This window comes from Acinonyx jubatus, chromosome E2 (assembly GCF_027475565.1).
Source record: "Acinonyx jubatus isolate Ajub_Pintada_27869175 chromosome E2, VMU_Ajub_asm_v1.0, whole genome shotgun sequence".
NCBI classification, from domain to species: domain Eukaryota; kingdom Metazoa; phylum Chordata; class Mammalia; order Carnivora; family Felidae; genus Acinonyx; species Acinonyx jubatus.
Window position 1 is genome coordinate 47,437,754 of NC_069396.1, and position 11,844 is coordinate 47,449,597.

General features: G+C 45.4%; 1 long non-coding RNA gene across 5 annotated transcripts in view; it reads left to right on the top strand.

The window, feature by feature from the left end:
* Positions 1-11,844, top strand: part of LOC106979618 (uncharacterized) — a 50,003-nt gene extending 38,159 nt beyond the window's left edge. For 2 of the 5 annotated variants that reach the window (XR_008293642.1, XR_008293644.1), the window contains 2 exons: positions 2,528-2,616; positions 8,438-11,844. This is a non-coding gene — a long non-coding RNA (uncharacterized LOC106979618). Of the gene's footprint in view, positions 1-2,482; positions 2,617-4,657; positions 6,459-8,437 lie in introns of those variants that run through there. The other 3 variants (XR_008293643.1, XR_008293646.1, XR_008293645.1) reach the window with 2 other exon arrangements.

The window sequence follows — 11,844 nt, forward strand, 5'->3', positions numbered from 1 at the left end:
TTCAGGTCATGATCTCACGGTTTGTGACTTCGAGCCCCGTGTCAGGCTCTGTGCTCACGGCTCAGAACCTAGAATGTGCTTCATATACTGTGCTCCCTCTCTCTCTGCCCTTTCCCCACTTGTCCCCACAGACAGTTCTGTCTGTCTGTCTCTCTCTCTCAAAAAAAAAAAGGAATATCAAGCTGGAAATACTTTTAGGAAGGAAACTTCCTTCATTAGATTTCACCAAAATATTACAGTGCGAGGTGCTGGGGACACAGCAGTGACCCCGGCGGCCCAGTGCCTCCCTCACCATGTCCCCAGTCGGGGAGACAGCTGTGTCCAGGCAGGCAGCCATCTCCCAGGGCCTGGCTCCTGTTGACACATGCTCAGGGACACACACTCCAGTTCTCCCAGCCTCACATTTCCTGAGTGAGAGAGGCCTGCTTGGGGAGGTTGGGAGTGAACCTCCCACTCAGCTGAGCAGATACCTGTGAGAAATCTGGGGGAGTAAAGAGATGAAGGAGAAGGACATGCAGGGAGAAGCAGGAGGCAGGAGGGCAGGGAGGAACAGAGAGAGGCTGGTTGTCCAAACTCCCCGAGAGCTTACCATCTGGGTGGTGACCCCCTGCCTGTATCTCCCAGCCCAGCCCTGACCCCTCTGGACTGTCGCTCTTGGTGGGGGGGGGGGGGCAGGTTTGTCTCTCCCACCATGTGCTCTGTGAGGGCAGGACACCTACTGTCTCAATCCCTGCTGTGTTGCTGCCCCTTGAGAGGCTACTCCACAGGAAATAATAAGGGATAACTTAATAGTAGACAGCAACATTCCAGGTGAGAGGTGCAGCTGAGGCCTGAGTTGGGGCTCTAGAGCAGGGCAGGGGTGAAGGTGGCTGGCCCTCTCTTTTTCTTCTCCCCCTCCTCCTCTTGCTTCTCCTCCCTGCTTCCTCTCACCCTCCCCACCCCCCAACTGCCCCATCCCTCTCACCCATTCCCGACAAGGCCTGACTTCTGATTTCATAATCTAAGTTCTGGCTCCTGATGTTGAAACTGTTTCCTTTGGAAACAAAACAAGCACCAACCTTGGCCGAGGCTGGCCCCTTCCCCACCCACCCACAGATCAGGCCTGGGAGGCGGCGGGGTGGGTGTGACTGCAGCTCTGGCCAGAGGACCTCGGTGGGGCCCGCCTGTCAAGCGGGTCACCGTAGGGCTCGTGCGCCCCCTGCGGGAGGAGGGGCTGCGACCGTAGGGCCCAGCGGCTGCGGCGGTTGGGCTGGGGCTGCAGGGATTTCCCTGAGGAACAACCACCGTCTGCTGTGCGGTGAGGTTTTAGAAGGAAGGCGGATACCCGACTTTTTCCTCTGGGGTCTGCTTCCCCCAAGTGAAAGGAGCTTTGGGTACCAGGGCGGAAGCCGTTCGGTGCCAGGAGGGTAATGGGGAAGAAGCACCAGGTGATGTGACTGACTACTGCAGGACCAATAAGTTTTTGTTTGTTTTTTTTTTAACTATAATCAGTTTTTTTTTAATGTTTATTTTTGAGAGAGAGACAGAGACAGAGAGTGAGCAGGAGAGGGACACAGAGAGAGAGAGAGATTGAGAGAGAGAGAGATGGAGACATAGAATCCAAAACAGGCTCCAGGTTCTGAGCTGTCAGCGCACAGCCCGATGTGGGGCTCAAACCCATGAACCATGAGATCATGACCTGAACGAAGTTGGTCGCTCAACCCACTGAGCCACCCAAGCGCTCCAGGACCCAATAAGTATTTTTTTTTAATTTTTAATGTTTATTTATTTTTGAGAGAGAGAGACAGACAGACAGAGCATGAGCGGGGGGAGGGGCAGAGAGAGATATAGAAGGAGACACAGAATCCAAAGCAGGCTCCAGGCTCTGAGCTGTCAGCACAGAGCCCGATGTGGGGCTCAAACTCAAGGGCTGTGAGATCATGATCTGTGCTGAAGTCGAACACTTAACCAACTGAGCCACCCAGGCGCCCCTTTTAAAAAAAAATTTATTTATCCTAATAAGTTTTTAATATTTTATTTTTTTATTTTGGCAAAATACACATAACATAAAGCTTGCCATTTCAACTACTTGGAAGTGTGCAACTCAGTGACATTAACTACAGTCACAGTACTGTGCGGCCGTTACCACCACCTAGTTCCAGAACTTTTTCACCACCCCAAGTGGAAATCCCATATCTATTAGGCAGCCACCACCCAGTCCCCCTCCTTCCTCCCCAGCCCCTGGCAACCACTAGTCTACACTCTGTCTCTATGGATTATCTACTCTGGACATTTGGTGTAAATGAAAGCATATACAGGTGACCCTTCAACAGTGGGTTTGAACTGTGCGGGTCTGCTTATATGTGGATGTTTCCCCCAATAAACATGTGTGGATTGCTTTGGATGTGCTAAGAAGTACATTGAGGACATGCCTACCACCTGCTGGCTGTCTGTTCTGTGTCTGCCATATTGATATGTGCTACAACCACTTCATACACCACAGAGGGAGGAAACTGGAGAGAGATTCTGAGACCTGGTACCGTTTCAGGAACTTCTAAGATCTGGGGGACTTTTCAGATGCTGCCAAGTTTCTTTGGCCTGGACTGTGATGTCCCAAGTGGATTCAGGTGAACCCAGGTGAGATTCCAAGGATATCCCTGTTAAATGTATTTTTTCTTCCTTATGATTTTCTTTTTTTTAGGTTTATTTATTTATTTTCAAGAGAGAGAGAGAGAGCGAGCGAGCAAAGGAGAGGCAGAGAGAGAGAGAGAGAGAGAGAGAGAGAGAGAGAATCCTAAGCAGGTTCCACACTGTCAGCATGGAGCCCAACATGAGGCTTGAACCTATGAACTGCAAGATCATGATCTGAGAGGAAGTCAAGAGTTGGATGCTTAACTGACTGAGTCTCCCAGTCACCCCTTCCTTATGACTTTCTTAATAACATTTTCTTTTCTCTAGCTTCCTTTATTATAAGAATATAATATATATTGCATATAACACACCAAATATGTGTTAATCAACTGGTTATATTATTGGTAAGACTTCTGGTCAATAGTAAATATTAGTAGTTACGTTTGGGGGGAGTCAAAGTTAATTATGGATTTTCAACTACAAAAGAGGTCAGTGCCACCTAACCCCTACGCTGTTCAAGAGTCAACTGTGATATGTGGTCTTCTGTGACTGGCTGCTTCTTCTTCTTCTTCTTCTTCTTCTTCTTCTTCTTCTTCTTTTTAATGTTTATTTATGTTGAGAGAGAGACAGACAGACAGACAGAGCACAAGCAGGAGAGGGACAGAGAGAGAGGGAGACACAGAATCTGAAGCAGGCTCCAGGCTCCAAGCTGTCAGCACAGAGCCCAACTTGGGGCTTGAAGTCATGAATCATGAGATCATAACCCGAGCTAAAGTCAGACGCTTAACCAACTGAGCCACCCAGGCTCCCCTCGATTGGCTTCTTCTACTTAACATGTTTTCAAGGCTTTCAAAATGTTTCAGTGTTGGAGCATGAATCAGAATTTTGTTCCTTTTTATGGCTGAATAATATTTTATTGTATGGATAGAACACATTTTGGTGCTGATGGCCAATTGGGTTGTGTCCACCTCTTGACTGTTGTGAATAGTGTTGCTACAAACATCCATGTTAAAGTTTTTGTTTGAACATCTATTTTCAAGGACCTGACAATTTTTAAATCCAAAAGGCTAGAAAAGAGGACCAAACTGCTATTTTGAGGAAGCCCAAAGTTTTCTGACTGTAATTAGCATTAAGACATGTTTTAGTCCTTTTTCTTTAGGGAAAGATGCTTCAGTGAGCCCTTCAGTTGTGCAAAAGGAAAGCCAAAGGCTCATTAAGGATCAAAAACATTTAAGCCAATGAAGAGGAAACATGTTCCACAATATTTACCCCCTAGGGGAGCCTGGGTGGCTCGGTTGGTTAAGCAACCTACTTCCACCAGGTCATGATCCCATGGTTTGTGAGTTTAAGCCCCATGTCTGGGTCTTTGCTGACAGCTTGGAGCCTGGAGCCTGCATCAGATTCTGTCTCCCTCTCTCTCTCTGCCTCTCCCCCACTCGTGCTCTCTCTGTCTCTCAAAAATAAACATTAAAAAGAATTTTTAAAAAATAAAAAATAAAATGAACATTAAAAAAATTTTTTAAATATTAAAAAATCCCCTTAGATGTGGGGATTCCTGTGACCCATGGTGGTGGATTAGCTTTGTCGTCCCCACCCTCCTTCAAGGCAGAATTGCAAGCCCAGTGGCTGAGAGTGTCACCGGCCCCCAGCTGTCAGCCTCAGGGTCCACCTCTGCTCAACAAAGAAGGAGACCCTCTGAGCAAAAGGGCATGCTCACCAGGATAGCAAAGATGTTGGCTTTGCATTAAAACTTAAAAACAAACAAACAAACAAACAAAAACAAAAAATAAAATAAAAGAAAGAAAAACTGGAAAAAATGAAATTGTATATTTAACTAATGGATGTGTAGAGTAACACTTGTTGGCAGTGACCTTCTGTTGGGTGAGTCAGTGAGTAAATTTCACTGATATTGACATTAGCCTGTATGTTGTTATTTCAGTGTCAGCTTTGTTTTCTTCTACTTTGGAGCTAATGACAACTGCCTGTCTAGTTTCGAGTGCAGGAAAATAGCACCAATAAATCCCACCTTTTTTTATTTCTTTTCCAGCATCGTGTTTGTTTCTGTAGCAGTTGTGTACAGCACCCCTTCCTGTACGTTGCCTTTTTGCTGGAAAATATTGCACGTTGAATCAAACTTTCTATACAAGTTAGAGGTGGGGGGGTGCACCTCACCCAAGGTCATGCCTTTTCTGGGGCAGCCCACTTCAGCGATTGATGGAGATGCAGGACAATTCTGATGAGCCATATTGCTCCAGAGCACCCATGGAGTTAGCTGAGGCTGGTATGGAATCAGCCACAGAGCTAACTTCTTCCTCCACCCACTCCTGCTTCCTGGTCTCCCTTCTATGGGTGTTGGTTGATGCCAACAACACTGCCTAATAACTATCCTACAGACCAAACTCCATGTCAGAGTCTGCTTCCCAAAGAACCCAACCAGCAACAGCCACGTACTGGATGAAGACAGTCATCTAAGTGTATAGAAGTTAACCATGTGGTGAGCACCCATTGTTGTAGATGTGCTAAGAAGTGCATTCAGGACATGCCTATCACCTTCTGGCTATCTGCTCTGTATCTTTCATGCTGTTATGTGCCACATCCACTTCATACAGAGGAAGAAACTGGAGAGAGATTCTGAGGCCTGGTACCATTTCAGGAGCTTTTAAGACCTCTGAGACTCTTCAGATGCTGCCAAGTTTCTTTGGTCTGGACTGAGATGTCCCAAGTGGATTCAGGTGCATCCAGATGAGTTGCCAAAGATATCCCTTCTGTGCCGTTCTGTTCTCATATCCTGAGCCATGCAAACTGTAAAGCCATAGTAAATATGAAACAACAGAGACTAGGTAAACTGGGTAGAAATGATACTGGTGGAAACTTTATTTTGGGTCTCTCGTGAGGTTGCTGCCTGGGGCTAAATTGATCCGAAGGCTTGGCTGAGGCTGCAAGATTCATTCCTGAGTCCACTCAAGTGACTATAATACTACAGAATAAGGAATTTATTATAGAAATTAGACCTTACAAAATGGTGGGACTAGCTAGAAAGATAAAGATCTGAACAGGGAATCAAGAACCAGAGAAAGCTCATTAAACAGCCCTGAGACAGATGAGTGAGTCAGAAATCTGGATGTTAGGCACATCCATTGTTAGAGAAAGACCACGAAGGGGGAGGAACTTCTCTAGAAGCTTATTGGCTTTTTGGGCTACCACTTCTGTGAGTTCAAAGTGAGATGGCTGATGGTGGGTTTGGGGCCACTTTTGATCAGCAGGACCAGCAGTTGGGAAGGAGAGCTGTATGTAGAAAAATAAGATCGAGGGCAAATCAGAACCCTTCACCAATTCTAAATCTGTCTCCCAATGTCTCTGACTTACGGCAGTCTTCAAAGAAAAATGGCTGCTCCTTGGTTTCCACCTCAAAAATCCCATACATCCTTGCTTCTTGCTAATTCTAACGTGGAATCAGGCAAGGATGTGAAACCAGGCAGATAAAAAAAGCACAACATAGGAACTAAAGCACTCGCTGAAAGTGGCCAGGCAGGAAGAAGGCACCTAAGTCCTTGATTTCATGGTGCCCTAGACACATGGAGTTGTCATCCTAGCCTTGGACTATTTAAGCTGTGCGTTTTTCTTATTTTTAATTTTTTTAAATGTCTCTTTGATCTATTTGGAACCCTCTTGCTGCAATCCCAACAAAAAAGGAAAGGACCTAGAGAAACATAACAGACTGATTATGTGACTTTGGAAAAGTCCCTTCTAGATATCTGAGCCTCAGTTCTCCTAAGTCTAAAAAACAGAAGATGTTTCAGTATTAGGAAATGTATTAACGTAAGCCATTACATTAATAGGTCAAAGGGGAAATAGACCATATGATCTTAGTGTGGGCCAGGCAGTGTTCCAGGCACTACAGATACTGCAGAGAGTGACATCATAGTGTAGAGGAAGTAGACTATAATAAACAAGTTAATACATACACAAGGTGTTGGCTAGTGAGTGGGACCAAGAAAATAAAACAGAGTGGGGCACCTGGGTGGCTCAGTCAGTTAAGCGGCCGACTCTTGATTTTGGCTCAGGTCATGATCTCACAGTTTGTGAGTTTGAGCCCTTCACTGGGCTCTGCGCTCACAGTGCAGAGCCTGCTTCAGAGCCTGCTTCAGATCCTGTGTCTGTGTCTCCCTCTCTCTGCCCCTCCACTGCTTGTGCCTGTGCGCGCGCGCGCTCGCTGTCTCAAAAATAAATAAAAATTGTAAAAAGGAAAAGAAAACAGAGTAAGAAAATTAAAAGTAATTTAATTAGAGGGCTACTTTATTTATTTATTTTTAATGTTTTTAATGTTTATTTTTAGACAGAGAGACAGAGACAGAGTGTGAGTAGTGTAGGGGCAGAGAGAGAGGGAGACATGGAATCTGAAGCAGGCTGCAGGCTCTGAGCTGTCAGCACAGAGCCCAACATGGGGCTCAGACTCACGGAGTGTGAGATCATGACCTGAACTGAAGTCAGCTGCTTAATGGACTGAGCTACCCTGGCTCCCCTAGAGGGCTACTTTAAATAAGTTGATTCAATCTTCTAAAGAGAGCGTTTATGCAGAGGTCTGGAGGATGAAAGTGAAGCCAGTTGAGAAATAAAGAGGAAAGAGAATTGCAGGTAAAGGGAGCAAGTGTAGCAGTCCTCAGCCTGAAAGGACTCCTGAGGTTCAGGAAAGAGAGAGGCCAGTGGGACAGCGGTGTGTTGATTGACAGCTAGGTCTGGAAGCCACAGTAGGGTGTCTGGGTCTTCATTGTTTGCAGCACTCAACCACTCAAAATTCAAAATCCAGAGAGGACTAAATACCTGGTGGACCTGACTTGGGTCATGTGGCCAGGGAAACTTGCATGGGGCAACTTGATCAACCCCCAAGTAGATTTCATCTAGTGGGGATGTTGAGATACCCAGAGCTAAGTACCGGTGCTGCTATCTGAAGAAGGAGGAGCGGAAGCTGGGAGGGCACAACGAAAGCTATCAATTGTACTATTTCAATGGCACAAGAGCTTCACCCCCAGTGAGAACAAAATACGTACTTCTTAAGAGGCGCAATTATTGGAAAATGATGTCAATACAAATCTCTGCTTCCTCCTAGCTGTCTGTGATGCTGCCACCTCGGCAGATTTTGTACGTTTGTTTCTCCCTCTGTCCAGGCGCCCTTCCTTTTCTTTCCCTATCATTCCTTCCTCTGCTGCATCAGATGCTTGGAGAGGTTTGTGCGAGCCCCATTGTTTCAGGGCTGGGAAAAGTAGCCACAGGCCCGAAAGGCAACCACTCATCAGCACCACGAACAGCGGCCACAAACCTCCTATTCCTATTCTCTCCCAAACCTTTTCAAGGATGTCGTGATGGGTTTTAGACACGCCTTAAAATGCTTTCACACTCCTCCAGTCAGGGAGGGCGTCTGATGCCCCTTCTCCTGAAAGTCTGACTTCCCCACTTACTTCTATTTGAGCTGGTGGATGAAGGGTCTGACTGGGCTCGTGATTAAGCCAAGCCCACCCAGGATAATTTCCCTGTTGAGATTGAGTTAAGGAAATGCAAGTAAAAATACAGAAAGTACTTTCATGGAACACATTATGGGAATTAAGGCTGTATCTCTCAGTATCTCCCTGGGGACTCATAGCTTCCTGTTTTGCTTCCCTCAACATGCCTACTTGAAGGCTTTTGTGAACCCACAACATTTGGCTTGAATGTGTTTCTGGCTTTCCCTGGCATCGTGACTTACTCAAGCAAAGTGACTTTGGGTTCATAGTGTTGGAAAAGTGAATTGGATTGATCTAACCCATGGATTGACTCCTTGTCCTCTCAGCAGATGAGAAGATTGTCTTTTTGAAGATTGTCTTTAAGCCAAACAACTGTGGACAAGACAGTGAGGTAATGTAGTAAAAATGATATGACTGCCCAAAACATCCCTTTGGAAGGCACCAAGGGTGGGGAATAATTTCAAAATGTCCCTTTGGCCAGATTTTTGTCAATCTCATTGACCACCCACCCAGCCTCTAGAAAGCTGCCTTCTTTTGGTGCAGATGTGGAATCTCTGGACAAGAGAACAGGGTCACATGATGTGAATCACAGAAACTAATGTAGAAGGAATCAACCAGCTCTTTTCTCAAAAGCAGATTCTGAGGCTCTGATGGCTTCCTTTCCAGAACACTTTTCCAAGTATCTTCTGGACTCTCTCCTAAGTACTGAATCCTTCAGGGCTCCTAAAACTGTTGTAACAAGAAAGACCTGGGGGCAAGAGGTCTACAAGGATGAACTCTGGCAGAACTCATGTTGCTGAAGGCTTACATGAATGTTTGAATGTGTGGATTAAAAAAATATTAACAACTTGGGGCGCCTGGGTGGCTCAGTCACTTGAGCGTCTGACTTCAGCTCAGGTCATGATCTCATGGTCCGTGAGTTCAAGTCCTGCGTCAGGCTCTGTGCTGACAGTTCAGAGCCTGGAGCCTCCTTCAGATTCTGTGTCTCCCTCTCTCTGCCTCTCTCCTGCTCACTGTCTCTCTATCTCAAAAATAAATGAACATTAAAAAATTTAAAAAAATATTAACAACTGGATGGCTTAGGAAGAATAGATACTCTAAGTAATGTACAGGGCAGAACTGGTAGAAAGTGTGAGCCCTTGAAGAAGAGTCACTCTAGAGATAAAAAGTGGTAGAAGTGTTTGGTACAGGGGATAGGCATGACTCTGATTCTTAAACAGAGAAAATGTTTTGGAAAGACATAAATGAGTCATAGATTCCATGGCTACTGTCTCTCCTTCCTTGCCAGTGACTCAAGGCTCAAACTCCAAGGAATGACCGCTTGATGAATATAGATTGGATCACATGCCTGACCTCTGGCTATATGGTGACTGGGTAAGGGAAGAACCTTACTCCCTGAGAGAGACTGATTTGTTCCCAAATTTTCACTCCTCTGTTATAGGAATATACACACCCACATTCTTTGCCATGTACCTTTGCAACACCTCCCATTGTGAGCAGAATATATAGACCCCTCCATGTTGGACTTGACCATGTGACTTGCTTTAACCAATGGGATGCAAACAGATGCTTTAACTCTGCTGCCCAGGTTTGATAGCTTCTTATGCTGCTGTCATCTGCAGGAGAGGAGCAGGAGAGGAGCAGGAGAGGTAGCTGCTTCCCCATTAGCTTGGGCCCCAGAATGAAGGACTCCAGACTTTCAGTTGGATTCAGGTCTTAACAAACAGATTTTCTGGCATATACATATAAAATCTATTATATACATGCATAATACATATATATACATAATAAATATGCATTATACATTATTTACATTATATATTATTTACATAATATGCATTACCAAACCATACGAACATACCTGCTACATTGCCTGGCACATAAAAGGTCATTTCATTCATTCATTCATTTATTCACTCATTCATTCACCATCTTCCTGAGTGTCTTTGTCACTCTATTACCCACTATTCCCCCTCCTTCTGGTCTTGCCCTTCTTTTCCTTGGCCCCTCCTCCTCTCCTTCTTTCCCTGATTATTTCCCTCACATACTTCCTTTGCTCCTGTGTCTGTCTCGTCATTCATTCACTGACACCAGTGAGGTGACCAGTGAGTGTCAATTCCATTCTGACACTGATTGCCTGGCATTCGCATCGGATTCCACAGGTTTAAGGGCTCCATCCCACAGGACTGTCCCCACTTCAGCTTCTACCTACAAATTTCAGGTATCCCCAAGCCATCCACACTTCTGCCTAGCTGGCTACAAATTCAGGGCTTCCTACAGCCCTCTCAGTAGTTCCCTAATTCACTAGAACAACTCACAGAACTTAGCAAAACACTATACTTAGGACTATAGTTTTAATATCATTATTCTAAAGTTTTTTAATGTTTAGTTTTGAGGGGGAGGGAAGGGGAAAAGAGAGAGACAGAGACACAGAATCCAAAGCAGGCTCCAGGCTCCAAGCTGTCAGCACAGAGCCTGATGCAGGGCTCAAACTCATAGACCGCAAGATCATGACCTGAGCTGAAGTCGGACACTTAACTGACTGAGACACCCAGGCATCCTCATCTCATTTTCTTATATTTAAAATTTGTCTATTTGTTTCCCATAGGGGGACTGAATAAATAGGGTCCACTGCTGTTCCCTGGTCCAGTAGGAAAAGTCAGTCCCCATCCCAAGACCCTAAATGTGGAGAGTAGATGTGGTCTGCTTACCTCGAGAGAAGGGGCAAAGATGGGATCCTCCTTGAATGTCTCTTCCTCATCGAGGCTAAGAGAGATGATGTCTCACTTCTCACAGCAGTGAAGTCATAAAGGATTAAGCTAGGGGTAGAGTATATCCTGGGATTGAGTGATCCTAGGAGAGTTACACAAGTCTCCTTCCCAAAGACAGCCTGGCAGAAGACCCTCAGAACACTTTGGTGAACAAAAGAGATTCTCATTAGAATAAAGACCCTCATTCCAAATTTTCCTGGCCCTAGCTAGTCTTGTCTTGGGGGTGAGTTATTGTTGAAACAAAGACTTCTGGGGAGGGCAAAGCACTTGAACAAGGGGAGAGATTACAGGGTCTCTGGATCTCACAAGGAGCAGCTTTAGTTCAGAGATTTTTTTCTTGGTGGCCAAGTGCGTATGGGTGAGCTGGCCAATCACCTTGTAAACCTCTTCCTGTGTTTCCTCTGGATGAAGTAAGTGTCAGGGAACCTCACTGACAAGGAGCAGCTTTCCAAGAAAGCCTTGGAAGGACTGGTGAATCTGGGAAAATTGGTACTAAACAGGGGAGTCATTTCCATTCCATACTCTAACCAATAGGACCAAAAGCCAGGTCTCAGACATCCACTATTTAGTGGGATCATCAAGTGTCATCTGGGTAAAAAGTCCTATATGGACATGACTTTAATTTTTAATTCCAGCTCATTTTTGTAAACATGCATTGTGATAGAGTGGGGAAGTTGTGAGGAGTCCGGAATCCTGGACTCCAATTTTTTTGCCCACCCCATTGATCTCCTTTGAGATATTGGATAACCACCTCCCTTCTTAGATCCTAATGTCTGAGATGTTGGGTTGGTCTAGATAATATCTTCCAGAATCAAGACTAGTTTATGATATTTATTCATCTGCCAAAGTTATTTTAAGAGTCAAGTGTGGGGGCACTTGGTGGCTCAGTCAGTTGAGTATCCGATTCTTGGTTTCAGCTCAGTCTGTGATGTCACTATTCCTGGGTTTGAACCCTGCATCAGGCG